We start from the raw sequence: 25,633 nt of genomic DNA, 5'->3' as shown, positions 1-25,633 counted from the left end.
TTGAGTAATATTCCATTATATATAAAATCACATCTTCTTTATCCATTCATTTATCAATGGACACTTAGGCTGCTTCTATATAGTTTGGCTGTTGTAAATAGTGCTGCAATAAATACAGGATGCATATATCCTTTTGAATTAGTGTTTCTGTATTATTTGGGTAAATATCCAGTAGTGGGATTACTGAATAAATGGTAGTTCTATTTTTAATTTTTTGAAGAATGTCCATACTATCTTCCATAGTGGCTACACTATTTTACATTTTATATTTAATATTCAATGCAGTTTAGTTACATATCCACCTAACCTCCAAACTTTTCCTCTGATGTTATGTTGTTTAGATGCTGCTTATGCATTGTGTGCAGTCTACAATTACTGTGCAAGCAAAGTTATGGAGAGAAAACAAGTAAAAGTATCAATAAAGTGGTGTTGGTATATCATCACATATACTCGTTTGATTCAAAGAACAAACAGAAAATTGTTGTTGATCTCTCACCTTGAATACCTACAAGGAAGATTTAACCCTGATTTTAATTAACTATATAACAGTAACACTTTGTAACATGTTTTTCTGTTGTTGCTAACCAGAAAAGAAACTATAATGCATTATAGGGGAAAAAAATAATTCCTTCAAGAGTGAATTTGTGCTCTTCCTGTAGGATATCAACTGAAATTAAAACAAAGAAGTATAACTGAGAAATGAAAATTTCCCTGTAGAAATATCAACGCCTAAGTTTCAGAACACTGACCTTTGTTTTAAAGTATTAAATCTTGAATAGTAATTATAATTCCTAATGAAATTTAGATGATGGATCTTGCTTCATTACTTCTGTTTATTATTCTTGTTGGCAACTGGAAAAATAGGAGAAAACTTTGAAATATATGAAATATTTAAAAAGCCCATTTCCCAAATTATTCCCAATGAAGTCTCAAAATTGGTAATCTGGAATATTAATGCATATTTTTCCTTTCAAAATATTGGGGTCTCTATTCCTATGGGTTGAGTCTCTCACTAAATATTATGGTTATGACATAATAGCATATATCATCTAGGCTTACAAAATTGTTACAATTTAGATTGACATTTAATGTTTGTAAAATATTTGTGAATATATTTTGAAAAATCTATAAAAAATCATGTGATATTTTAAAAGCTGTTAAAATTTAGGTTGTCAGTTATAAACAGGAAGGAAATGCTACCTTGGGGATCTAATTAGGTAATTTGAATGGTCATTGAAATCACTGAAGGTACATGAAGCTGAAGTAGGTAATCTAGATCATCAGCACTGAAATTCTGCCATACTATGATATTATCAGAGGAGTTCAAGTTGACACAAATGGAGAAATAAAAATTATACACAGTATCCAGGATTGTAGAGATAATATACAAATTACAAGAAGTATGATATTAAAAACACATTGTATTGGAAATCTAAACACATGGTCTTCATTACTAGCTATGTCACCCTCTTATAGTTTTGGATGACATTTTCCCACTTATATACAGATGGATTAGAATTTGTTATCTCAGATTAGAAGCACCATTAAGAGTTAAATTAGAAAAGAACTGTAAAATACTTTGGGACAGGAATTCTATGTGTGTGCATGTGTACACATATATTTAAGTGCAATTTTTCAAGGTTTAATACATACACATACACTTCTTTAGACATGGTTTCCTCTAGATCTTAACATATTTAAAATAGATTATCTCAAGTCTTTAATAAGTACATCTGGGCCTCCTTGAGGACCATTTCTATTGGTTACTTTATTTCCTGTATATGGACCATATATTCTGTTTCTTTGTGTGACACATAATTGTTTGTTGAGAACTTGACATCTTGAATATTATCATGTGGCCACTCTGTAAATAAGATTCTTCTCCAGGATTTGTTGTTGCTTTTTGTTGTCCATTCTTTGTTTTATGACATCTCTGAACTAATTTTACAAAGTCTGTATTCTTTGTTATGTGTAGCCACTGAGGTCTCTGCTCCATTAGTTCAGTTAAGATTAGTTAATTATTGCATAGAGATTTTCTTACATGCCTGTAACCAAAAGGTTTGCCAGTCTTTGCAGAGGGTTCTGTGAATGTGTTGGGGGCACACTTTTCACACTCAGGCAAGCAGTTTACAACTCTGCCTTAGTCTTAGATTCCTGCTTGCAGGGGGCCTCAAGGTTATCCAGAGGTAGAAGCTTTGCATTGTCTTAATGTCTTTCCTGAGCATTCCCCAAACCCTGGGCATGCATGCAGCCTTCTAGATTCCCAGGAATATGTCTGGGCTTTTAAAAGCCCTTATTCTCCTAAAGAGTCTCATTCCCTCAGGTCTCCTAAGGTTTTTGGTTAATCTACTGTTTGCCCAAATTTGTATCTATTGCCTCAGTAACTAAAACATCTACCTGCAAGTGTTTTTGACAAATGCCTCCCAGATAATGGTTTTAAGTTGTGAGTCAGGGAAGATAAAGATAAGCCTGGATAAGACTGGATTTTCCTAGGAGTCATAAGATGGATGAAATAAGGATAATTAGATCAATTCCGTTCCTTTCAGTACTGGTACCAGAAATGTTTTGTTATTTTCAACTGTACCACTGGGCTGGGAAGGACTAGTGTGAGTTAAAATGGCAACAAGACTTACTATTCTTACAGATTTTCAGATTTTTCTTGAACAATCATTTCCATAATTGCTGTAAGCCTTTGGTTAGTTTCCAGGGTTCCAGAAAAGTTGATTCTGACAGTTATTATCATTTTGTTCACTGCTTTTATGGAAGGGCATATATTTGCATTTCCTTATTCTTCCATAATTACTGACATCCTCCACTTTGATTTTTTTTTCCCCTCTATTTGCTCATTTTTAAATATGTCTCAGTTTGCCGACGGAGAAGTTGTACGTAATGTTCTTCATCCTCATTGTATTTTTAATCGTTGATTGAAGCTTTACTCGAATAACTTATTTACTTGAATATTTATTTTAACTTATTTTTAATAACTTGTCATGTTTCTAATGCCTAGCAATTTTTCATCTGATGTAGAGATATTGAATCCATGTGTGATAATAACATTCTCTTAATTTCATAGTAGTTTTTGATATGCAGATTTTATTTTCAGAATTTCTATGAAAATCTATCCTATTTCTTTTACATTCACCAGTTAACCTGTATTCAAATTAATATATAGTTACTGTAACTTTTCCAAGGTGCAATATATTACTCCCTACAATCCCTTACCCAATCACCATTTAACAGCTTTTTATTTGCCAAATATTGAAGTTTCTGAATAAATTAAAAGAGGCAGGGGTGTGTTACTGACAGAAGAAAAATTCTGTGGTCACCAAAAATAATATGAGGAGCATTCAACTAACTGACTTATTTTTATCTGTCTCTCATTTTGTTTGGGGTTTCTTTTTTTCCTTCTCTCTTTTTGTAATCTCTATTTCATTAAAAAGAAGATGTATGTGTCTTCAATTGTAATTTTCCATCCAATTCCATTTTTTGTGCATTTTGCATAAACTTCATAAAAATTTTGTTAATAGGCTGGTTTCAGACATCATGTTTTGTTTTCAATGAATGTTTAGGCATTTTAGGAAGGAGTGGAAGAGCCTGTAAGCCACATGAAATTTCCTAACAAGTTTTAAGATGGAAAGTATTCTGGCAAATCTGTAATCAATACAGAACCTGTAATAGAAAGGAAAAAAGGAACAGAAAAACAACTTGGTGGGAAATTATGGTAGTTGTTCAAAAGGAAGTTTGTTAGGAGGGAACACTTTAGAGACCAGGATCCTAGAAGATATGTGAGACAAAATTTAGGGGTTTACTGACTGATGTGATTATTTGCTGATTAATTGTAAGTAGAAAGATGGATGAGCCAAGGATCATGTCACAATTTATAATCTGAATAACTGGATAAATTGCATTTTTATTAGTCAAGGGAGGAAATAAGAAATGAAATGTAAAATGTTTGAATGGTAGAAGAGTAGAAACGGCCCAGATCTAGAGATGAATGTGTGGTAGTTGAGGTAATGGTGGAGTATAGTCCACTGATTGAGGGAGTTGAGGGGGGAAAAAGAGGTGTCTAATGTCTATCATACTATTAGCATATCTAACATCAAATTACCAATTCCCCTAGAATAAGCCACCCTAGTTTCTCTCTCCTTTATTAAATAGTAACTCCATTCTTCCAGTTAATGTAGCCACAAATATGAACTTATCCATGACTTTTTTTTCTTTCTCTCACATTCCATAACCAATCTGTTAGGAAATCTTGTTGGCTTAACTGTTTGGTGTCCTTGTCTCATCATTCTGCCCCTGTAATAATCTCAGTTTATTACAACAGCCTATTAACTGATTTCCCTGATAGTGTATTTACCCTCTTTCAAACTAGAGTATTCTCAACATAGCACCTAGATCATAACACCTTCTATACTGAGCATGACCCAACAACTCACATCTTATTGTGTAAAACGTTACCTACAGGATGCCTTATGAAACAGTCACAGGCGTCAGGCTATGTTACTAATCATTTTTCCCTCTGTCTGCCTTCACTCGTATTGGCCCAGCCACACTGTTCTCCTTGCTACTCCTTTAATGCATATGTTCTGTTCCCTTGTTCTCTGCATTTGAAAATGTCCTCCCCTATATTTCTACATTGCTCAATCCCTTACCTCTTTCAGATCTTTAGCCAAATGTCATATACTCACACTTAAATTTGCAATTTCTTACATACCTTCATAATCCCTCACTTTCTTCTCTCTTTTATTCAATAGTACTTCTCAGCATCTTGACCCGATCCATTTTCTAGGGCTACTGTAACAAATTACCACAAACTCTGTGGCCAGAAACAACAGAAAATCACTCTTTCACAGTTCTGGAGGCCTTAAGTCCAATATCAAGGTGTTGGCACAATTGTTTTCCTCAGGAGGCTCTAACGGAGAATCTGTTCAGTGCCTCACTCCTAGGTTCTGATGGCTGCTAATAACCTTTAGCACTCCTTGGCTTGGGGCTTCATAACTTCAGTCTCTGCTTCTGTGTTCACCTGGCCTCTCTTCAGTACCTCTGTCTTTTCCTCTCATAAGGACAACTGGCATTGCCTTAGTACCTCTGCCCCTAATCCATGATGATCTCATCTCAGGATACTTAAGTTAATTATGCAAAGACTATTTTTCCAATAATGCCATATTGATAGGTAACAGGAATTAGGACTTGGACGTATATTTTGAAGGGATACAAATCAACCTACTACATTAACTTAGTATTAATTAATTCATTCATTATTAGTCACACACACACACTAGAATGTCAAGTCCCTGACAAAGATTAAACATATTGTTTATATTTGCCTTGAACAACTTCTGGCACACAATGGGAGCTTAATAAACACATGTTCAATAAATGAGAAGAGAAAATGTGGAAAAGACATAGGAGTTATCAATATAATTGGAACAAAAAGTAGAAAAAAGGGAAGGAGAATTTGAAAAAGAGGTCAAATTTGTGTGAAAGTGTACAAAAAAGAGTGAGGCCCCCTGAAGTCAAGAATGTTTTCATAATTAGGGAGCGGTTGCTCATGTCAAATGTCAAATTGAAAGAGGCATAGAAAGAAACCTCCCATTGATTTGAATATTTGAATTGGTACCTCTGAAAATCTTCATTGCACTTGGAAATATGTCCAAATCTGAGAAAGGTTTGTACTCTGGAGTCTTAGTGGTTATGTTACTACCTCAATAAAAATGACAAGATAATAAAGATCAAAAAGGAAATAATCTCTGTCACTGACTAGAACTCTTTGCCCATGTTTTGTGTGTGTGTGTGTGTGTGTGTACTATTCTTATGGAATCTCTTACCTCCTACACCCATTGAATTTCCAGTCTACTACACTGTATATGTTTGGTGTTTGAATAATGGGACCTATCAATATGTGTATTATCTCCAGACTCTTCCTTTTAAACTGGACACAAGTTATATTCTGCTTACTAGTTATATTCTGCTAATTCCAACCTACCCATCCTGTTATAATTTATAACCTTTCTCGATTAACAATATCTAGCAACGTAATTTAAAATAATCCAAAATATTCAGCCTATTAATAGAAGCATAAGTTAATTTCAGTATATAAACAATAACACTTCAGTATGAAAAGTAAATATAGATGTATGTCTTTTATTCAGAAGAAACTATTAAATATTGAACAATAGTACAACATAACCATAGGATATCATTTGCCATTATGTTTGCTTTTTTGTAAAGAAAAACACTACAAAATAATGTAAGCAATTCAACTTTGAGCACAATGGAGATGAGTTTACTATGTGCAAATATTTCAAGTGCATTACCTTAAAACATTTCTGATTATTATTGTTTAAATATAGCCATGGTATATAATTTACATAACTCACATTTTACCTTGTACAACTTAACAAATGCAAAATTATTCAATATTTGAAAATAGTTTCAGTCAATAATATGTAGACATTATACATATAGAAAAGTAAATTGCTTTCTTAAATTTTGCTGAAATTGTTGTTTTTCTTATTTAATATTCATTTAGTGGTAATTTATAATAATTTATCATTACAATGATTTGGTCCTAAATGCAATCAATCTAGAAACCTATGGTTTTCTTTCTTTTCCCCCTCAATTCAGATTCTATATCTCTTCAGGAAGTATTCCAATCGTCCCATAAAAATGTAGGTAGAAATTGTTTTGTGCCATCCTATTGGTCTAGAGAAATCCAGTGCCTAATCTAACACTGAAGGACAAAGTCACTATAAAGAGAAAAGCAATTAAAATAATATAAGAGTTGAAAAATTGCCTCAGACCTTGTTGATTTAAGTCAATTTAATTTTACTGTAGGATCTAGAATTTGATTAGAGGGGACGTAATTCTTATTTAATTATGAAGGCCTTGGCAGAAAAGAGAAAGGAACTAAAAAACTGAGAGCAGTAAGAGATTGAACTTCCAAACTCCACCAAAGTAGTGAGTAGTGTATTATTGAAAAAAAAAAAATGAACTGTAACAACAAGTTCTTCAAGCAGAGTTCTTCTAGTTCTTCTCACTAGAGAAGAGACAGGAGGAAGTTAGGAAACTTATATGGACACAAAAGGCCTCAACTATATTAATATAAAATTTAAAACTATTAATTTTACAATGCTATAGACCCATCCAAAAAATGACTTAAAATAGAAAAAAAAATACACAAATGATTAGAATACCACATAGGTTTGTTTTTTTGTTTGTTTTTTTCCTACTCTATAACATTTATTGGTCTGGGATAAAACTAATACCAATAAGGCTATCATAAGATATGCATTGTAAGATATTTATAGTTGATATATCTGGTATCCTTCTGAATATCAATTATGTAAATGTAACTATTCTCTCTTATCTATCATCTATCTATCTATCTATTGTTCCAGAATGACTGGAGAGGGAGTTAATACCATTTATATGTTATGATTTTCTTTAAATGAAATGTTGCTATATTTCCTTAACCTTCTGGTAGATCAGCACATCATTGTAGAAACAACCAGTATTAGATCCATGAATACCAAGATCCTACTGGATTTGGTTCAAACTGTGATCCTAATGCCTAACATACATATAGACTTCTGGCTTACAGTTCCCTTAAAACTGACAATTCATAAGTATGAGAACAAGCTAAAAATTATGAGTTCACCAATAACTAAATTTGAATGAGATAAAATCAGGGCAGTTTAGGAAAGCTATACTTCATTCAATCAAAGAACATTAATTCAGCATCTACTATTTAGGTATGGTCAGACATTAAGGATACAATTAAACAAGGTCTAGTGAGGGTCGCCTGGGTGGCCCAGTCAGTTAAGCATCCAACTCTTGGTTTCAGCTCAGATCATGATCTCATGGGTAGTGGCATCGAGCCCTGCATCTGGCTTCATGCTCAGCGGGGAGTCTGCTTGAAGATTCTCTCCCTCTGTTCCCACCTCTTCTCTCTCTCTGTCTCTCTCAAATCTTTAAAAAAAATATTTGAAAAAATAATGGTCTCAGGAAAGATTCAGTAATGTGAGTGGGGAATTAAAACTATCAGAAAAAAATCCTATGATAAATAAGTATAGTCTTATGGGAACCCACTGAAAAACTATCTAGCCTGCATTTAAGTTAGGTGGTGGTCAAGCAAGAACTCCCAGAAGAAATTATATATAAATGAGACCTGAAGAGCCCAGTCATGGAAATGAGTAGGAATGTCATGTCTGCACCAAAGAAAAAATTATATGCAGAAATTTAGATGCTAGAAAAGCATGTAGATTAAAGAAATGAAAACATTTAGTATGTAACAGTATGCTCACTTGGGGGCTACATGAGAGAAGAGGCTGGAGAAGTGATCTGGAGCCCTGTGCTAAGGAGGTTGGATCATATGAGGGCAAAGATGGGCAAAGCAGTGAAGTGACTTGATCAGAGTTGAGATTTAGTAAGGTTATTCTAGCTATGGTATCAAATTCATATGGTATATAATGAGTATAAAATCCTTTTCTCCAGAAGTTAAATAGGTCAAGATAAAATATGTCCCCAAATAATTTGATATATCGGGTAGAAACATTGAATTGGGAATCTGAAGATATTAAGTCCAACTTCTGCCATTTACTAATTGTGAGTTTAACCAAGTTATTTAATATAATTTTAAATGTAAATCAATAAATTAAAAATATAAACAATTTAATAACATCATTCACAAAGTGGTTTTAAGTAACGAGACCTTGAGTGTACTTGGAAATCATTAAATATTGAATATTTTTGTTATAAATAAAATTGTTGAATAAATATGGTTCATTTTGGAATATTGTTATGAATAAAATATCTGAAATGCTTTTCAAAAAAAAACAAGAGTAGTATGTTAAAACTCAAAAGCTGTAAATCTAAAAATAAAAAGGAAAAATATTTTTATACTTTAAAAGTTCTTTGAAATAAAGCTATATAAATGAAAAGAATTTATAAATTATGCAGGTTAGAACCCACCTATTACATAAGCTATAACTATTGGCAGTTTTCATTTACTGATACTTTTGTATGACTTACTGAAACTAAGAGGCCCTCAATTATAGTTTTAATGTAGCTATTATATCAAGCATTTGGTTACAATAGCATTTATGTAACAAAATTACGTTATAATGAGATTAGTACCATAGGCACATGATTTAACCAGCATGACAATTTGATTCATTTTTCTTATTTTTAAAATTAACTTAAAGGGCGCCTGGGTGGCTCAGTCATTAAGCGTCTGCCTTTGGCTCAGGTCATGATCCCAGGGTCCTGGGATCGAGCCCCTCATCAGGCTCCCTGCTCAGCGGGAAGCCTGCTTCTCCCTCTCCCACTCCCCCTGCTTGTGTTCCCTCTCTCGCTGTGTCTCTCTCTGTCAAATAAATAAAATCTTTTTAAAAAAATTTAACTTAATCTTACTCTATCACATGTACTTTGTAGGTCCCTTTCAATGTTTTTAAAACAAGCAGATGATAAATAAATAAAACCATTGTGTTTCATTATCATTTATTGAATAACCAAATAGAAGGAACTATATATTTTAAGTCAGGTATAAACAGTTGTGGTTTTTAAGAACATACACATAAAATGTTAGAATAAAATGCCATTAAATAATATTAAAAATTAGGGAATGGGTTAATATTTGAGTTAGAGGATGGGTTGGAAAATAAACTGAGTCCTATTTGGATAATTTGAGCTTGAAATGCTTGTGTGACATCTGAGATCTACAAGGAAATCTTTAACAGGCTCATCTGAGATCTACAAGGAAATCTTTAACAGGCTTTAAAAATAGAGGTCTTTAGTTCAGGAATGGGGCAAGGACTAAAGGCATAGATTTTGGCATCAACTACCTAAATGTGATATGTGAAGTTTTGGGATTAAAAGAGCTTGCAAATGTAGGGAACCCTACTTTCAAAAGTTGGCAAGAAGAAAGTAGAGCAAGTATGTCAAGTTGCAAAGAAAAACTGACAAATAAGAAAAAGGGAATCCAATGGCAAAGAAATTTCAGGAAGGATGAAGCAGCTTATTATGGAAAGAAGATTAAAAATGAAAAATTAAAAACAATTATGAAATTTCAACAAATGCTTTTTTTTAAAAAGGAAATTTTAGAGGTTCAGTCCAACACAAAAGTAACAAATGTACCAAAAGGAGCGTAAGTAAATTTTGGAATGTGCAGAGCAAAACTGTCAGAGGAAGAAACGATCTTTCATCAAAACCACAGAAAAATCCACAAATTTTGTGACATTTTATAGAAAGTACTAAAGGAAGACAAAGAAGATGCTAGAGAAGTTAGGCTAAAAGACTGTTCCAAAAATAAGGAATAGCATGAGTTATGGTGTTCACCCTATATTTTCTTTATCACTATGAATATATCTCTACAATTACACTCTTCCTCTAGTAAAAACAATAGCTAATTTTCTGAAAGATTATTGTCTTTGCTAAGCACTCCGTGAATGTGAGGTATTTTATTGTAGGCCCTTTTCCATAAGCATAACATGTTATCTCATTTAGTCATCACAAAAGCTCTCTGGGGGACAGTGCTAATGTCATCCTGATTTCATGGTTGAAGAAACCAAGGCTCAAGGAGCTCAATATGGTCCACCAATTAGTAGGGGAGGCATTCCAGAATCAGGGCTTGAACTGTTAGTGGATAGTTCTGGGCTGCCTTCCTGATAGATTCTTTAAAGAGTTTACTGATCTTCAAAAAAAATCTTATCACAAAACTTTAGAATTAAGAAACATTGATGGTTCTCTAGTCTAATCCTTGTTTTATAGATGAAGAAACACCTCTAGTGGCTTTAACCTACCCAGAGCAGCAAACACCTCACCTGGGAGCACAGGGTTGCTGCTCCTAATTTGCTTCTCTCTAACTACTATTTGAACTTCTCATAATTTCTGAACTTTGAATCTTACTTGAAGATTCCACGGTTTAATAGAAGGTGAGAAAACTTTCTATGACTAATAATGCTGAGTATGTATTATGTAGTATGTATGTAGCTTATAATTATCATTAATGTTTCATTTTACAGTTTTTATTTTACTGCTTTCTATATTTGTTTTTTTCCCAGTGTGTCTATATTCTGTGTATATGCTTTATATCAACAGCATGGAGAGCCTTAGATTTCAATTTTTGAGAAGACCGTGGTTATAGAGAGTAATGAGCTTTGAGTTATTATCTCATTTAGTTCCAAGTTTACAGAAAAGGTAGATTAATGTGCTTTGTCTTTTTTTCTTTTTTACTTAGATTCAATTAATATATAATGTATTTTTGGTTTCAGAGGTAGAGGTCAGTGATTCATTGGTCTTATATAATACCCAGTGCTCAGTACATCACGTGCCCTCCTTGATGTCCATCACCCAGTTACCCTATCCCCCCTCCCCTCCAGCAACCCTCAGTTTGTTTCCTATGATTAAGAGTCTCTTATGGTTTGTCTCCCTCTCTGATTTCATCTTGTTTTATTTTTTCTAATATGCTTTAAGCATTTAAAACAAATGACCTGGATTCAATACTGTGTTCTAATTCCTGCTATTAACTGAGACATTTTAGGCAATTCACTTACATTTTCATTTCATTGACTTTCATAAGAAGAATGATAAAATAATACTAACAATAATTAAATAACATCATTATACTAATATTTTCTATATATGTTTTAGACTTTGCTATAGGAAATAAGAAAATGGATACTAATACTAAAGTTTTGTAGAACAGAAAACACATTTCAATTTAAAATGTCAAAGTGGAAGGATCAAAGAGTGACAGGCAGCAAATGGGAGACATTATTTTTATTGATGTATTTATGTATGTATGTATGCATGTATTTATTTTTTAGTTTCAAGTTTTTATTTTAATTCCAGTTAGTTAACATGCAGTATAATATTAGTTTCAAGTGTAGAATTTAGTGATTCAGCACTTACATACAACACCTAGTGCTCATCATGAGTTTCCCCTCTTAATAAGATGGGAGACATTTAAATAGTGTTTTCTGTTCAAAAGACATGTGAGCTATAATTTAACAATCTTGTTTTAATGTCAAAGGCAAAAAAGATCATAGACTCTTAGAAATCAAAGGGTCTCAGAGATTAGTTTGTCAGCTTCCTTTTTTACAATTCAAGGAACTTTGAGAAATAAGACCAACAGCCATGCTCTCACAAAATTAGAACTAAAAGTCTGGTATTCTGATGGTAGAGATATACACATGTATGTATAAATGTTTTTTCCAGTGTACCCTATTGTCTTGTGTCTAGAAGGAAAACAGATAAAAGGTCAATGGTTGTATCCCATTTGGTCATCAAAATCTACTCCAGGCAATACACTAGCAATGTCAGATAAAAGATACATCCCACAGTAGACATTGAAAATTGCTGATTGTAGATTCCCTTAATAATGCAACATACAGTAATGTGAATGCTTGGTCAATCAAAGTTCCAGTAACCTGAAACACTGAAGTCCCATTCTGTAATTAATCAGCATCTACCTTCTGAGTGCCCCCAGGAGCTTAAGAAACATCAGTTGACACCTCGCTGGAGTTGACAACATCCTCTCATCTGACAGAAGACAAAGAAAAATGTGTTTCCCAGATGTATTAACAGTAACATCTGGTCCTATCAATGGAGGAAGAAACATAATCCTCTGAAAAGCAAATGCATAATATGTACTCCAAGGCCAGTACATATCTTGCATTTAAATATGACACAAGTTTCAGCTCTCTCATGATTTAGCTTTAGTCTCCAATCTAAAGATTGCCTGCTGCAACAACAGTGTTTGGAGGAGTAAACCTGGGACCACAGATAAGTCATTCTAGTATAAATGTTTGTTCTTGCTGAACATAAGGATCCTACAAGCCGATTCAAAATGAGAAAAGATGTCATTTTGCTTAAAGAAATTCAATTATAGATTCAAATGCATCTGCTGTTCATCACTTTTAATCATTGTCATTGTCTGATAAGAGAATGAAAGAAGGAAAGCTCAGTGTGGTGCTGACAGATCTCAGTCTCCAAAAGCATTCAATTTGTCAGCTCTTTTCAGAGGGGGAAAAAAACAGATTAAGTGGCATCTTATGTGCCTTTTAGTGTCTTTGGCTTGCTGAGACATTTATATTACATAATGCTAAAAATAAAAAATTTTACACTTTTATTTTTTTTTTTCTGAAGGAAAGCACAAATCCTCAAACATGATCACCTATGAATTTTAGGTTAAAGTTCAACAAAAGTGTTGTAATGTAAATTTTATATAAAATAAAGTAGTGATCTGAGAAATCTCTCAGAAGTGCAAGACCTAATTAGTAACCCATTTTTATCTTGAAGAGCTGGTGAAGGGACAAAAAAGAATAAGGTAAACCAGATAGTTTTTATGAAAAAATTTTCCCACAGATTCCTCTCAACAGTTTTTAGATTTAAATTATTTTTTTCCTTTTAAAATGTATTCACCTGGGTAGGAGAGGACTTAATACCTTCACATATCTTACTTTAATTATTTGTACATGTTACTGTCTGCTTTACATCTATGTGGGATCATGTTTACAACAGAAATAAGAATTTTAATTGGGTAATAGAATAAAAAGTATATGTCTGATATGGAATTTCTGAAACTGTAGCAAATTATTCACAAAACAACTATAGGAGCATATGTTAAAACAAATTCACTGAACCAAAAATGTTATTTTACTTACCATTTTAATTATCCCATGTCATTGATTAAGAAGATGAAATTTGCCCAAAACTTTGTTAAAAATGTTTAAATCAGCTTATCAGCTTTAGCTTAATCCCAACAAAAAGAAATATAAAAATTCCAGAATATTTGCCACATTAGTAAACAAAGTATCAGTTTCAACAGTCTGTACACCAAGTCATTCACATACACATACATACATACTAAAAGCTCACACAATAACAAAAGGGTGGTGATTGTGAAAGATAGGGTTTTTTTTTAAATATAATTTTTCTAATAGCTTTTGCAGATTCTACAAAACCTGATCTATAAACCTATCTGCAAAACAGAGTGCCACATAATCCCATCAGAATATTAAATTGTAGTTAAAATCACAATTCTGGAATAGAAATTATAAGATAAAAATCACTAAATGACTTGCTTGAAGCAGTAGTGATCAGTTTTAGAATAGAAAGCAGTTTGAGTTTCACATGTTAATGTGAAATCTAAGAAAAAAGACAGATCTTATTGTATGGTTCTATTGTAATACATTTCTACAACAGTGATAGTTGCTGATTATTGAGTACATATTACATTTCAGGCACTGTATTAGATCTTTTCCATTTATAGATGAGGGAATTAGAATACATATGTTCAATAACTTGTTTACTTATATAGCTAGTAAGTACTATAAGTGGGATTTAAATAACTGTCTAGAATCTAAATCTCTACTAAACTCATCCTCATTAGGGATCATAAAGCAATTTTTCTAGGTATTTCACAGGGCATTGTTTTGCCAGCAAGGTAATGTTCACACCAACACGATTTCATTCTTTCATTCAAATTATTGTCCCTGGACTGACTATTGGGTGTAATGGCAAAGCCAAAAACCATGGAACTTGTCCATGTGGACTTTTTTCTGTTTCATTGGATTTTGTTTTTTAGTGAAAATAAACCAATTCCATAAGATACCTCGGAATAAACCTAACCAAAGAGGTAAAGGATCTATACTCTAGGAACCACAGAACATTCATGAAAGAAATTGAAAAAGACACAAAAAGATGAAAAACATTCCATGCTCATGAACCGGAAGAATAAACATTGTTAAAATGTCTATGCTACCCAGAGCAATCTATACCTTCAACACCATCCCGATCAAAATTCCAATGACATTTTTCAAAGTGCTGGAAGAAACAATCCTAAAATTTGTATGGAATCAGAAAAGTCCCCGAATCGCCAAAGAAATGTTGAAAAAGAAAAACAAAGCTGGGGGCATCACGTTGCCTGATTTCAAGCTATATTACAAAACTGTGATCACCAAGACAGCATGGTACTGGCACAAAAACAGACATATAGACCAATGGAACAGAATGGAGAACCCAGATATGGACCCTCAACTCTATCGTCAAATAATCTTTGACAAAGCAGGAAAAAATATGAAATAGAAAAAAGACAGTCTTCAATAAATGGTGCTGGGAAAATTGGACAGCTATATACAGAAGAATGAAATTCAACCATTCTCTAACACCATACAGAAAGATAAATACAAAATGGATAAAAGGCCGCAATGTGAGACAGGAATCCATCAAAATCCTAGAGGAGAACATAAGCAGTAACCTCTTCATCATTGGCCACAGCAACTTCTTTCAAGATACATCTCCAAAGGCAAGTGAAACAAAAGCAAAAATGAACTTTTGGGATTTCATCAAGATAAAAAGCTTCTGCACAACAAAGGAAATAGTCAACAAAACAAAGAGGCAACCCACAAAATGGGAGAAGATATTTACAAATGACACTACAAAGGGCTGATATCCAAGATCTATAAGGAACTTCTCAAACTCAACACCAAAAAAACAAATAAGTCAAAAAATGGGCAGGAGGCATGAACAGACACTTCTCCAAAGAAGACATACAAATGGCTAACAGACACATGAAAAAATGTTCATCATTAGCCATCAGGGAAATTCAAATCAAAACCACATTGAGCTACCACCTTACACCAGTTAGAATGGTAAAAATTGCCAAGGCAAGACACAACAAATGTTGGAGAAGTTGTAGAGAAGGGGGAACCCTCTTACACTGTTGGTGGGAATGCAAGTTGGTACAGCCACTTTGGAAAACAGTGTGGAGGTTCCTCAAAAAATTAAAAATAGAGCTACCCTATGACCCAGCAATTGCACTCCTGGGTATTTACCCCAAAGACACAGATGTAGTGAAAAGAAGGGCCATATGTACCCCAATGTTCATAGCAGCAATGTCCGCAATAGCCAAACTGTGGAAAGAGCCAAGATGCCCTTCAACAGATGAATGGATAAAGATGTGGTCCATATATACAATGGAATATTACTCAGCCATCAGAAAGGATGAACACCTAACTTTTACATCAACATGGATGGGACTGGAGGAGATTATGCTAAGTGAAAAAAGTCAAGCAGAAAAAGTCAGTTATCATATGGTTTCACTTATTTGTTGAACATAAGGAATAGCATGGAGGACATTAGGAGAAGGAAGGGAAAAATGAAGGGAGGGAAATCAGGGGGGGAGTTGAACCATGAGAGCCTATGGACTCCAAAAAACAAACTGAGGGTTTTAGGGGGCAGGGGGTGGGGGGATGGGTTAGCCTGGTGATGGGTATTAAGGAGGGCACGTACCGCATGGAACACTGGGTGTTATACGAAAGCAATGAATCATGGATCACTACATCAAAAACTAATGATGTATTGTATGGTGATTAACATAACATAATAAAATAAAATAAAATTTTAAAAAAGAACATATAAAAATCGATTCTAACTGAATAGTTGAATAAATATACAATTATAAATAGTTTAAGTGATATAAAGGAAAATAGCTGTTTAATTGAGGGGGAATAGCAGGAGAAATTTGATTCAGATTGAGAACCCTGGGAAGTTTCTCTGAGAAAGTGACGTTTAACCAAACACCCACTGGCAGAGCAGAAAAAGAGCCAAAGGAAGACTGGAGAAGGAGTCTAGACAGAGGAAACAATGGTTGTGAAATCCCTGAGTTTGAAAGAAGTGGGCTGGAAGACAAAACAAACAAAAAAGTGACTTAGATCACCTTGATGGAGGAGAATTTATCAGGTGATGAGATTGAAGGAATTGGAGCAGAAGACAATAGTTGTAACTGTGGGTGAGAGGCTTACTTATAGCAACCATCCACAGGAAAGGTATTGGAGGAAAGCACAGGAAGTACAGAGTGAAAGACCACATACGTGACTGTTACAATAATTACACAATTTAGACAAACCAGAACCATCCATTTATTTTTAGTTAGCATTCACACAGTTTCACAATGGGGGAGTTAAAAATTCAAACACTATTAGTAAACTAGGTACTTCCTAAGGTAAGCATGTACTATGCCAAGCATGTGAAACCAATAAGCATTTTTAGTGGAAATTGATTCTGAATGTTGGTTTGAAATATTTTTAATGGGGAATATAATTATAATGTTTAATATTTTGCTGAAATATGTTGACTTTTTCAGCACTTGTCATATGCACACAATATTAGTCAAATATTTAAAGTATCACAAAGCCCATTCATAACCAATTCTAATAAAACAAGTGCAGTTTTAGTAATTATCACTTATGTCATTAATTATACACAGATTCAGACATACAAAACACATAGAGAAATAAAATACATATTAGTATTTAAAGTCATTGCAATATATTTAAAACATATTGGCCAAAAAAAAAGGCATTCTACTGTTTGGTGTATCTAAAACAACAACATGTACTACCCAAAGCAAACTACACATTTAATGCAGTCTCTAACAAGATACCAATATTATTTTTCACAGAGCTAGAACAAAGAATTCTAAAATTTGTATGGAACCACAAAAGACCCCAAATAGCTAAAGCAATCTTGAAAAAGAAAAGCAAACTGGAGGCATCACTTTAAACTATTCTGGACTTCAAACTATTTTACAAAGCTGTAGTGATCAAGACAGTATGGTACGAGCACAAAAACAGACACATAGATCAACGGAACAGACTAGAGAACTCACAGCTCTATGGTCAACTAATCTCCAACAAAGCAGGAAAGAGTATCTGATGGAAAAAAGTCTCTTCAACAAGCGGTGTTGGAAAAACTGGACAGCAATATGCAGAAAAATGAAACTGGACCACTTTCTTATACACAAAGTTAAATTCAAGATGGGTAAAAGACCTAAATGTGAGACAGGAAACCATCAAGGACAGTAACCTCTTTGACATCAGCCATAGCAACTTCTTACAAGATAGGTCTCCTGAAGCAAGGGAAGCAAAAGCAAAAATGAACTATTGGGACTTCATCAAGATAAAAAGCTTCTACACAGTGAAGGAAACAATCAACAAAACTAAAAGGCAATGGGAGAAGACATTTGCAAATGACTTATCTGATAAAGGGTTTCCAAAATATGCATAGAACTTATCAAACTCAACACCCAAAAAAACAAATAATCCAGTTAAGAATGAGCACAAGACACGAAGAGACGTTTTTCCAAAGAAGACATACAGATGGCTAACGGACACATGCAAAGATGCTTAACATCACTTATCAGGGAAATACAAATGACAACTATAATGAGATACCACCTCACACCTGTCAGAATGGCTGAAATTAACAACACAGGAAACAACAGGTGTTGGGGAGGATGCAGGGAAAGGGGAACCCTCATGTACTGTTGGTGGGAATGCAAACTGGTACAGCCACTCTGGAAAACAGTTCCTCAAAAAGTTAAAAATAGAACTACCCTACAACATAGAAATTGCACTACTAGGTATTTACCCAAAGGATACAAAAATACTGATTGGAAAGGATACATGCACCCCAATGTTTATAGCAACATTATCACCAAATCACCAAACACCAAAAATCCAAATGTCCATCAACTGATGAATGGATAAAGAAGATGTGGTATATATTTGCAATGGAACATTACTTGGTCATAAAAAAGAATGAAATCTTGCCATTTGCAATGACATGGATGGAGCTAGAGGGTATGATGCTATGAGAAATAAGTCAGTCAGAAAGAGACAAACACCATGTGATTTCACTTATATGTGGAATTTAAGAAATGTAACAGATGAACTTGGGCGGGGGAGAGGCAAACCATAAAATAGACTCTTAACTATGGAGAACAAACTGAGGGTTGCTGGAGGAGAGGTAGGCAGGGAATTACATGGGTGATGGGTATTAAGGAGGGCACTCATTGTGATGAGCACTGGGTGTTGTATGTAAGTGATAAATCACTAAATTCTATACCTGAAACCAATATTAAACTGTATGTTAACTGGAATTTAAATAAAATTTGAAAAAAAAAAAAAAAACTAAACTAAACTACAAGACAAAACATAAAACCGTGATCAATAATCAAGATTTTCTGTTTAGTAGAAATGTCAAAAAAGTTATTCAGATAACAATATGGTTCTGGCAGAGGAAATAAGGTAAATGTAAAAATTTAGCAAAAAGAGTTAGCATCTTAATTGTTGGAAATAGATTTAAGGACTGAGACCTTTATGTCTGTATGAATTCAGAAAGCTATATCTTGAGGCTGCTATCATCTATCTGAAAAAGATCTATTTTAGCATAGATCAATTACTTAGGAATGTCAGTAAAGCCCATACAAGTTTCATTGTGAAACCTGCACATATCTCAATTATAAATCATTACAAGCATTCTGATATTTAGCAATCATTCCTAGGAGAAGATTTTGAAATAATGTTTTTATTTTCTCAAATGCTAAAAAATCTAAGTGGATATAAATTTCTTATACTTATTCATTATAATCTCTTACAAAATACCATATATTTTTCAGATTTGTATTTGTAATGGGAATCACAATTTGTCATAACATGACTTTCTTAGTTTTACGGCCTTTAGCAATCTCACTTATAACACATTCATAGCCTGATTCTGCTTGAGCCCTCATGAATCTCGATTTTACAGCATAAGCACAAACGCAATATAACAGGGTTCTCATTTAAATAATGTGAAATTGATATTGTGCTGCTTTCAAATGCCATAAGAAAGAATGTATCCGGTCATGGCGAGGGTTGTCAGAGGCAATCGAGACTGAAGCCCTGAAGAGAAAATGCTCTGTACTTTACCTTCTCGCGAACGTCAGTATCCCTTCCAATGAGCATTCTGATACTGTCAGGGTACTTCTAACACTGGATTTTATTACAAGTCATAATGCAGCCTTTCTTTTTTTTTTTTTTTAAAGATTTTATTTATTTATTTGAGAGAGAGAGAATGAGAGAGAGAGCACATGAGAGGGGGGAGGGTTGGGAGGGTCAGAGGGAGAAGCAGACTCCCTGCTGAGCAGGGAGCCCAATGCGGGGACTCAATCCAGGGACTCCAGGATCATGACCTGAGCCGAAGGCAGTCGCTTAACCAACTGAGCCACCCAGGCGCCCCATAATGCAGCCTTTCTAATATAAGTTCACATAACCCACTGAAAGTACAGAAGTTTTTAAATTGTCCATTTAGAGATTTGAGATCAAAAGTTTATTTGAAAGTGGCATAAAACTTCCTTCTTCTGGTTCTCAGGATACCCATTCACTTCCAACTTACTCCCCAATGACATTACTGTATCTATCATTTCACAAGATAGAGAATTGGACTGTGTAAATAAGAGCAGCTTTCAGGAGATTAACAATGTGTATTGTTAATTCAGGGGGAAAAAAATGCCTGTCAAGATCATCTTTTGAAGTTGTTCAGAATGTTGCAAAAGAACTAGATTCTACATTGCTGTTTCTCTTCTACCAGGAAGTGACAATTAGGAATGCTCTTCACTTAGAAGAACAAGTTTTTGTATTTGTAAGATTAAGGCTGAAAATGTACTCTGAAGTGTCTAGTGATTTCTTCTTCAAGACTACCCCAATTCTGTTTAGTTGCTAGATTATTACTCCTGTCTTTTTACCGATGTTTAATCCTAGTTGGGTATGTTTTCATTTCTGCTTTTAAGTAGAGTAATCCATCCAAAACTGCTTTTAATGTAATGGGAATTTAGGAATCACTGGGATCCAACTAAAGTTTATCATCAGTGTTAAAATATGATCAAAAATATGATCAGTTATACTGTTGTACAAAAAATACACCCCATCATGTCTGTATATAGGTATATACTTAGAAAGCATGTATTTGTCAAGTGCAAAACAGTGCTCTGAAATATCCGATAACTTATTTTACCAATACTATCTCTAGTGAGGGCAAGTGAATTGTAAGGATTTGTATTGTAAGCAGATAAGTATCTGAATCCTAGTTATGGTACTTATTACCTATGTGACAGTGACCAAGTTATTGAATATATTTCATTCTAAATACCTCATCTATAAAATGAGGATAAGAGATAATGAATAAAAAGAACTAACACGGTACCTAAATAAGTGAAATAGGTTTATCGGGTTTGTTTAATGCTGCCTACATAAGTTTAGTACCTGACTAGCTGGCAGACATGAATATGACTTTTCTAGGACAGAATGTTCTCCAACACAGTATGGATAGTTCATCAGGCTTTCTCAGGGCCTGGAAGAAATGTCTCTCAAAAACTGGTAGTTGTCAAACTCTGTATCAGGACCACCTAAGGAATGTTTTCAAACTTCCCATGCTGATTAGGGTATATTTATTTTTGTAAAAACTGTATGTGCTTTATGACCCCTAAATTTCAGAATGAGGTAGACTTGTTATCTCCCCAAGTAAATCTAAAGACTGACCCACCCCTAAACTAGCACCGTTTAAGACCTTCTGCTCACAGCAGTATATATCCCTTTACTTGGGTGCTATGTTCAAACACAATTGACAGATTCTGATTATGAATTTGTTTCCCTGTGACCTGGATAACAAAGGGTTATGGGTTGGGAGAACATGACTCTCCTGGGTGAAGGTATACCTTTCACAGTTAAGCAATGAATAGGAATTTGCTTTATAATGTTTATCTAGTCAATTAGTGTAATTCAGTCTCCTCAGACCAGATTCAAATCAAGTGTCAAGCTTAGAAACATTGAGGACCAGACCCTGACTAGTGATGATTCCACAAGTGTTACTACACATTACCTTGCTTTGCCACGTTGAGCTTTCAATCTCTCTGAGCTTTCTGCTCTTTCTGCATTTAATAAAGAATGGATATAAAGTTATTGGGTGGTCCCAAATCATTTGCATGATATTGTGATTTTCCAGTTAAAAACAAAACAGCTGAGCTTTGTATTTCATCCAACATAAGCATTTAGGGTAGCTAATATATCTTCTGAGGGGTGTATATACTTATTTAGATATTGTAGATGGATTTTTAGATCTCGGACATGCTGATGGATGGATTTAGAAAACTTTATTTACTTGGAGTTTATTCTACTTTTAACTTCAGTCTTAGCAAAAATATGAATTTTCTCAGGTCCATATTTTTAATCTGATTTTAAAGTTATTTCTGCTTTTTATTTATTTATTTGTTTGTTTGTTTGTTTGTTTTTTATTTCTGCTTTTTAAATGATAAGGCCAGGGGCACCTGGGTGGCTCAGTTGGTTAAATACCTGCCTTTGGCCCAGGTCATGAGCCCAGGGTTCTGGGATCAAGTCCCACCTCCGACTCCCTGTTTCACAGGGAGTCTGCTTCTCTCTCTGCCCTTCCCCCACTCATTCTTTCAATCTCGATCTCTCTCTCTCTGTCTCCCCCTCAAATAAATAAATAAAATCTTTAAAAAATGATAAAATAAGGCCAGTTAACACCAGTTTAAAGAGATGGTCCATTATCAAATTTAGTCAAGACTACATTAATTCATTTAATCAGAGCATTAGAATTGCTTATATTTCACATATAATTAGCTCATATTAAATTTGTGTTGAACCTATATACTAACGTAGTTACAGTAATATAGCAAACAAATTCTAAGCTATAATAATGCATAGCAAAATATGCCAAATCTAGAATTTGTACAAAAATAGATGTTATCATAAATAAGATTGTACAGAATTGGTTGGGTATTAGGTAGAGTGGCATAGTTAAAAAAAAAACTTTCTTACGCTTGCTAATTTTTTTTAAGAGGAATGTGTTTGGAACCAGCAGTCAAGGAGAATAATTTCATTTCTTGTTTTTTGTTTGTTTGTTTGTTTGTTTGTTTGTTTTTAAATTTCTGTTAATCCCTTCTTATTTTGGTGAACAACTTACACATTGAAGATTCTAGCCACTTATACTGGACATAGTATAAGGCATAGGAAAAATATCCAACTGTCCTCTCATTCTATATTTCTGAGTTGAGGGACACAATTAGATCTGTCATTTTTCTTTCATATCCCTTGTCAGCAGAGTACTCAACATTAGAAGAGCAAGAGTTGAAAATAGTACTGAGTGTGGAAGACTGAGATTCAAGGTCTAATTCTGCTTTTAACACCACTGAGTAAGTTTGGATATGTGATTTTTATCTCTCCATGCTTCCATTTCCTCATTTGAAAAAAAAGGTATATGGAACAAATGACAGTTACTGAGTACTTGCTTAGCATTACACTAGAATGTAGTAAGTAACATATGCAGTTTTTATTTAACTCACCCTAAGGAATACAGGGGATGGATAATATTATCTGATTTTAAAGAAGGGAAAGCTAAGGATCTATGATATTGATGAACTTAGCAGAGAGGGCACAACTTGAAAATTGCAGTACTGATTTTAACCAGGTCTGCTTCTATCCTAAATCCACACAATTTTGCTACTAATATCTACCTCAGAAATGTTAATAGAGGTTGTATTTTTTTCTATAAAATATAAAGTTATATAAAAGTGGTAACTGTGATTGGAAATTATAATACTTTGACATTGTTTAGTCTCTCAAGGCTTATGCATGTGAATTGGACATTTATCAGCACCCAAGTTTAAAGTATAAAAATAAGATGAAATTCTCTTTCCAGCATACAGTGTCTTTGGAATATTTGAATTATAGTAATAAGGAGACTGTAAACTGTGGAAGTTATTTAGACTAGGTAAGATGATACTATGATCAGTTATGTAGTTTAAAACCTACAAAATTAAAGGATCATATGTATGTATTTGCTATGGCTTATCAAAGTATTAAGAGAACAGTTGCATGAACTGTATATCCAGTATGTATGTATATATATGTGTATATATATATGTATATTTAAAAAAATACAAATTATGTATTATCTGAGTTATGGAATTTGTGAGTTATAGGTGGTTCTGTACATTTATATGTATTATGTATTTTAGATAATTTATATATATTACAGAAAAAATTTAGAACAACCCACTCCAAAGAGATTATTCTTGGATATTGGTATTTTAGGCCATTTTTGTTTCTATCATTGAAATTTTCTGTTTTCTTTGCATTCTGAATCAAGTAGAATTAATTAAATAGCAAAATACTCTAAATATTATTAATAAAAAGCTCTACTAACCACTATGCAGAAATTTTCTTATGCTAACATAAACAAGTAAACAGCAATCTATGAAAATGAGGCTTTTAATCTAACATAAGAAAGTAATTTATAGCAGCTTAAAAGACAAGAATGTACATTTCTGTGTTCATTTGCTATTTTGTTTTTATATTGGTCCTATGCTGAACTTTTGCAAATATAGGATTATATGTTTTACTTGTGAAGAGAGGTAAAGAGGTTGTTTAGTTAGTTAGTAACCACAGCATTAATTCAGTTAAATACAAGGTGGCCTTTAGAAATATTTTCTAAAATGGTATACTTTGTTAGCACTTCGTATATCAGAATATCAAAATCAGACTTAGAATGCAGAGAAATAACCTCCCTGTGTGTCTACAGTAAGAATTCTTACATTTGGTATTGTGGGTGTATAAGTTTAGCAGATCCAGAAAACACTCTAAAAAGTATTTTATAATGTTCACTGAAACAGGAGTTTGGGTACTACAGGGAATTGCTCTAATGTCTCCAGTGGAATTTTGGTAAAAAATCCTTTTTATACAAATTATTTTCATGCTAAATTTAACAAATAGCACTCTGCCAATGATTTGAAATTGATTTTTTTGTGTGCTTTAATTTTATTTGTCTTTATGCTTTTGTTTGCATATGGTGAGATTATTGGTCTCACACCAAATTATTTAACTGAAATTAACTACAAACACCAGGAGACAGGACTCAGCATTCTATATATATATTTTTTTCAATTAAAAGAAGGGCTTGAGCATGCTGTTTACATTCTTAGTCACCCTGTGCACTCAATTAATTATTTCAGATATAACACTTGGAGCCTGACTAAATCTTCATGACTCTGACAGTTTAAAACAAATGTATTTAATAAAATGCACATCACCCAGGATATGTGTTAATTATTAGGTTCGATATTCAGATAGGGAGAGATAAACAAGATACGTGGGATTAATTGACTAAAAAGGAGAAAAGTTCCCTTAGGGAATCCTACCTATGAGGTCATATTGCCTCAAAATCATTAGAAGTTGGTAATGCTCTCACATATTTTTAAAGCAAAGTAAATACATCTTTTTGAAGGTTGTCACCTTCTATGGGAGCTTCCAGGAATTTCTAGAGCTAAAGCTTGAGGATAATAAGATAATAATGGCAAAAGGGAAGGAACAAAAACAGCAATCAAACAAAACACAGGCTATCATGAATGAAGGAAGAAAAAAGCCAAGGCTGAGATACACAGAGATTTCAGATATTGAAATTATTAAACATAATGTTAAAATAGGTTTAAAACAAGAAGAAATTGAAATTATGAGTAAGAGGCAAGGAGTTAAAAATTGGCAGGCATATATGAATAAAACAAATATATATAAAATCCTGGAAATTAATAATATACTTATATAAAAATCTAATTGTTTTTAGCAATGGACTAAGAGAAGCTATACGAAATTTGTATTCTGAAAAATTGATGTAAAGAAATTATCAAAAAAGTAATGCAGAGAAACAGAGTTTAAAAATATGAAAACATTGAGTAGAGACCTTAAGAGAAGAGAGAGAATATCTAAAGTACATCCAACTGAGCCTTCTT

Source organism: Mirounga leonina, unplaced genomic scaffold, assembly GCF_011800145.1.
Source record: "Mirounga leonina isolate KUSES-001 unplaced genomic scaffold, KU_Mleo_1.0 Mir_129, whole genome shotgun sequence".
Classification (NCBI taxonomy): Eukaryota; Metazoa; Chordata; class Mammalia; order Carnivora; family Phocidae; genus Mirounga; species Mirounga leonina.
This window is presented reverse-complemented; position numbering follows the sequence as displayed.